Here is a 6,000-nt window from a genome sequence, read left to right on the forward strand (position 1 = left end):
CGGAAAATATGGCCTCATTTCAACAAATAATTGGAAAACCCGAGGATAAACAAACTCCGACAAGCACAGAGAAACAAAGAATGCAAAAAGAAATATCTCACGAATGCTTAAAAATCTCCAAAACAAATGAACAAACCAGACTCGCAGAAATTATAGAATTATTGCGATTAGAGCACTTAAATACGCAAGAAAGAAATAGCGTAACGAATCTTATATCTTATAGTCAAGATAGATTTTACATTCCCGGAGAAAATTTAACGGCAACTCATGTGTTGCAACATCAGATACCGACAACAGATGATCGACCCATTAATACTAGGCAGTATCGGTTCCCACAAATCCATAAAGAAGAAATAAACAAACAGGTCCAGGAATTGTTAGAAGGAGGCATAGTAAAATTATCTCAGTCACCTTACAACACACCCATATGGATAGTACCCAAGAAGGAAGACTCAAAGGGAAATAAACGTTGGAGAATGGTTTTAGATTTCCGAGCTTTGAATGAAAAAACCATTGGCGACGCTTACCCATTACCCAACATTGTTGATATCATTGACCAGTTAGGTGGAGCACAATACTTTTCAGTGTGCGATTTAGCCTCCGGATTTCATCAGATTGAAATGGATCCGGTTGATAGTCACAAAACTGCATTTACGACACCTTTTGGTTACTACGAATTTGAACGAATGCCCTTCGGTTTAAAAAACGCCCCAGCCACCTTTCAACGCCTCATGGATTTAGTATTATCTGGATTACAAGGCAAAGAATTGTTTGTTTATATGGACGACATTGTTATTTACGCTACCTCATTAGAGGAACACGAAAGAAAATACAATCTGTTGATGGACCGACTCCGAAAGGCTAACTTAAAATTGCAACCAGATAAATGCGAATTTTTAAAAACACAGGTAACTTATCTAGGGCATATAATAAGCCGAGATGGCATTAGGCCCGATCCCAAGAAATTAGAAGCCGTCCGACGATTCCCCAGACCCAAAACACCGAAAAATATCAAACAATTTCTAGGATTGGCAGGGTATTATAGGCGATTCATACCAAATTTTTCAAAATTGGCCAAGCCTCTAACAAATCTCTTAAAGAACGATGTCCGCTTCGAATGGACATCGGATCAAGAAAACTCCTTCGAAACATTAAAAGAGAATTTATGCAAAGAACCGGTGCTTCAATATCCCGACTTCTCCAAACCATTTATTTTAACTACCGACGCATCCGGTATAGCAGTAGGAGGTATCTTATCACAAGGTGAAGTGAATAAAGACCGACCGATAGCATACGCGTCGAGAACCCTAACAGATAACGAAATTAAATATGACACTTACGAAAAGGAAGCTTTAGCTATTGTATATTGTGTAAAACATTTCCGACCTTATTTATACGGACGAAAATTTACATTAGTAACCGATCATAAACCTCTGCTTTGGTTTAAAAATGCTCAAGATGCAAATATGAGGATACTTCGCTGGAGATTAAAATTATCGGAATACGAATACGACGTTGTATATAAAGCAGGAAAAACCAATGTAAACGCGGATGCCTTGTCTCGAAACCCCGTAAATATGGAAGAAGTCGACTGCAATGTTATCACTCGGAGGAAAATTTTTAACCCCGATGATCCAAAAGATGCGAAAATCATTTCTAAAATATTAGAAGAGTACGAAGATGAAGAAGGAGAAGAAGATGACGATTTCAAACTTTACCTTTCGGACAATGAGGAAATTGAAGATCTAATACCCGACGAGAATTTACCTGAAGAAAACTCCGATCTGACACCTTCCATGTGCAAGGAACAAAATGAATCGCAACAATTACAAACCACAGAGGAGGTATTAAATCATGAACCACCTCGCTCTACTGGAATGCAAACTCGAAGCCAGACCAAAAATAAAGATATCCAACAAAAAATATCACTTCAAGATTCGCATGAACATATAGATGAAATAGAGCAAATAGAAGAAAGAAACGATCCGCCGGACAAAGGTAACAACGACAGGGATGACGAAGAGGAGAGCCAAGAAGAAGAAAAAGAAAAGGAAGTAAGGAGAAAGAAACATAAATCAAAACCCATTATTATTGAACATCGAATAATTAAGGCTAACACAATCGATTCTCGCGAATTATTATTTTTACGAAAAGATAATATTGCATATTTTGTCAACACTGATGGAAGTCCACTAGATACGGGCTCGCAAAAATTATTCGAGCGAAATGAAATACCAAATTTAGGAGCTCTAACCCTGGGTGAAGCTAAGGCAGTAAAATATAAGAAACATTATCATATAGCTTTGCCTATTAGCGAAAGACAGCGCGAAGGACCAACTATGACTTTAATTCAAATCACAACAGTCATCAGAGACCTACGCAATATTACTGAAAATTTAAAACTGGAAACAGTAAGCATCGCAAAATCAGACTTTGTGAACAACGTCCCATGGAGTAGCATTAAGCCTTTACTACAATCAATCTTTATAAACTCAACTTCAAAATTAATAATATGTAATGGGTTAATTAAATACCCCCCCAAGGATCTTCGGCCAATTATAATCGGAGAGATACATTGCTCACCCACAGGCGGACACCGTGGAGTTACGAAAACGTATAGTAGAATAAAACACCATTATTATTGGGAAAATTTGAAGTCCGATATCCAACAATACATACAACAATGCTTACAATGTCAATTAAAAAAGTTGGTGCGAGTCAAAACTAAACAACCCATGATAATTACTGACACGCCTGGTTCCTCTTTCGATAAAGTAGCTATGGATATTGTAGGACCTTTGCCAAGAACTAAAAGAGGAAGTGAATATATTTTAACATTGCAAGATCAATTAACTAAATTTTGCATGGGAATACCCCTTCCAGATCAAACATCTGAGACAATCGCAGAAGCCTTTGTTGATAGATTTATTTGTGTGTTGGGAGCGCCTAAGGCGATACTAACAGATCAAGGACGAAATTTTATTAGCGAACTAATGAAAAAGATCGCAAAGCTGTTCAGAATTCGTAAGTTTCGGACAACTGCCTTTCACCCGCAATCCAACGGATCTCTAGAAAGATCACATCACGCGTTAGGTGAATATTTGAAACAGTACGCAAATAATCAAAAAGAATGGGATCGATGGATCGGATTGGCAATGTTCAATTATAATACTGGTGTCCATGAAGCCACCAAGCATACACCTTATGAGTTAGTTTTTGGTAAAATAGCAAGAATTCCCTCAGGCGAATTATTCGGGCCTGAGGATAAACTAACAAGCTACGACGATTACTTAATAAACTTAGCCACTCAGCTCCATGCTATCCAAACTAATGCCCGAGAAAATGTAGTTGAGGCAAAAATTAAATCCAAAAAACATTATGATAAAAAAATCAATCCGCAAACATTTAGGCCTGGGGATCAAGTGTTCTTATTAAAAGGGCCTAAACCCGGTAAATTTGGGAATCATTACACTGGGCCACACGAAGTCTTAGAAATACTGAACAAAAATAATGTAAAAATCAAAATAAAGAAAAATAGCCGAATTGTGCATCCAAACCGATTGAGAATTTCCTATATAAAACCTGCCTCTAACAATTTAAATAAATAGTAACAACAATAATCCAAATTTCAGATGGATTCCCGGCTTATTGCTATAATGTTGATAATAGCATGGACGCGCAAAACGAATGGAATAATAGGCTACGATTGTGGATCACCAATGGCTAATATAACTACAATGTCTCTACTCAATACCGAAGAATACGATATACCCCCTCAACGCGTGAACCAAACCAAAACCTACATACAACTCATACAGATTAATGAATTTAAAACCGTAAGAGTCAGGCAATGCAAGGTCGAGATCGATAGAATAGTGAAAACATGCGGAATGTTTTCCCACACCAGCGATGTACTTAATGGCAAATATTCGTACATAGAGGAAACATCTCGTGAATCCTGTATGCGAATGCAATGGATCGGAGTCTATCGACATGGAAACACTGTTATATCCGAATTAAAGGCTAATCAATCAATCTCCCGGCCGTTGATTTTAGCAGGACACATAGATGAAGGAGGGTGCCACGGAGGTAGTTATTCCGATACTTTCGGGAGCCTAACGTGATCGTGCTCGCCACTGTTAAAATCACACTTCAAGATTACGAAGCAACAGTCCAACTAAACTCTAATCGCTTAATGCTCCGCTCAGGAGTGACTTGCGATTTCAAGGCTACTCATTGTATAGATTTAGAAGGAGGAAACACATTCTGGGACCCGCTTCCTGCGGATCAATGTGCACTCTCCAATTACGCATCCCTCTATGACGGATTCGCAGACGTGTTAATAGATGATACCGGGAAGGAATCCCAGATAGTCTACACTGTAAAATCTCACGAAACAATTTTCGCATTAACAATGAGGGGAAAGTATACACATTGTGGGTATACACTCATAAGAACCGAACATTCGAAACTATTGATTTACGAAACAACCTTCGGAAATTCGATATTTGGTAAACAATACCGCCCACAAAACCTCGATATTTTTACCTATATAAACTCTAAATTTTTGTACGTACAAAAAACATGTGCGCACCCAAGTAAACCAGTTATATCGAGATGTTCTCCAGCAACAATGTATTCTCGAACAGAAAGTATTAAAAAATGCATTGGCTCTCGCCACTCACGCCCCAGACGCTTTCGCTTATCACATAATGCAAGGGCCAGGATATATGGCCCTGCTAGCTGGAGAAGTGATACACATAGTGAAATGCGTACCCGTTGAAGTAAAGATCGCTCGTACTGAGAAATGTTACGATCAACTGCCGGTATTACGAAATAATGTAAGTCTGTTTTTAACTCTGCAAACTCACATTTTGTTACGCCAAGGAACAGAAGTTACGTGCAACTCACTTGCACCTGCCATTTACCTTCTCGAAGATTCATGGTATAAGTTTACACCTAGACCAGTCGAATCACTTCCTCCAATAATTATGAAACCCATGACCAAATCGACATGGAAGTATATTAGTCCCGGCTCACTTGCCACGAGCGGAATATATACAGATAATGACCTCGAAACACTTCGAGATCACATAATGTTTCCTGCTGAACGACCCGCGTTACTCAATACGGTGGCTCGAGGAATGATGGGCCAATCAAGCTCTATAAATGGGGGATCTATTTCTAACCTCTTGGACGAAGCCTCCATACAAAAAATAGCCGCGACAGCATGGGAAAATTTTTGGAATCGATTCTTAATTTTTGGAAATGTCAGCGCCGGCATAATTGGAATCTATATGTCGGCAAGAGTCGTTAAACTAATAATAGATACCTTTGTACACGGGTACGCCTTACATACCGTGTACGGATGGTCAGTATATTTAGTGGGAGCAATATGGGATTCTATCACCCAACTCCTGCTACATTTAGGAAAGGAAAAATACAAATTAAAAAAATCATCACCCTCAGCTCCTGCTGAGTCCGAACTACAAGAAGTAAGACTTTCTGAACTACAAGACGATCCTACGCAAGAAAGACATACCTATCCCTTGCTTCCCCCGCGGGAAGCCACTACCTACACCCTTGAATTAAAAAACTAAACCAATCCTTTACTTCCCAGTTCCCATTCTATTGTTATAGATGACTATGGATATTGGCCACACGAACATAAGACTTCTGACAAGGAGCCCATTGAGAGTGAAAATAATAAAAGCAGACGCGCCCACTCTAATCTGGGTACATCTGCAAAACTCTGCTGACGACTTCGAAGGGCTACTAGAGGAACTCCAACGCAGAATGGCACGGCGAAGTCGATTTTTGCACCACCCACCCGAAGACATTAAACCAGACGAAATTGTTGCTGTCCACGATAGGCACAGATGGCAGCGCGGAATTATTCTTGACACCCACGAAGATGGGACAGCCACTATTCTTCTCAGGGATTGGGCTCGCGTCGTCGAACGGCTCTTCTGCGACATTTACCAGCTTGAGGACAGATTT

The sequence above is a fragment of the Solenopsis invicta genome, chromosome 15, assembly GCF_016802725.1.
Source record: "Solenopsis invicta isolate M01_SB chromosome 15, UNIL_Sinv_3.0, whole genome shotgun sequence".
Taxonomy (NCBI): Eukaryota; Metazoa; Arthropoda; class Insecta; order Hymenoptera; family Formicidae; genus Solenopsis; species Solenopsis invicta.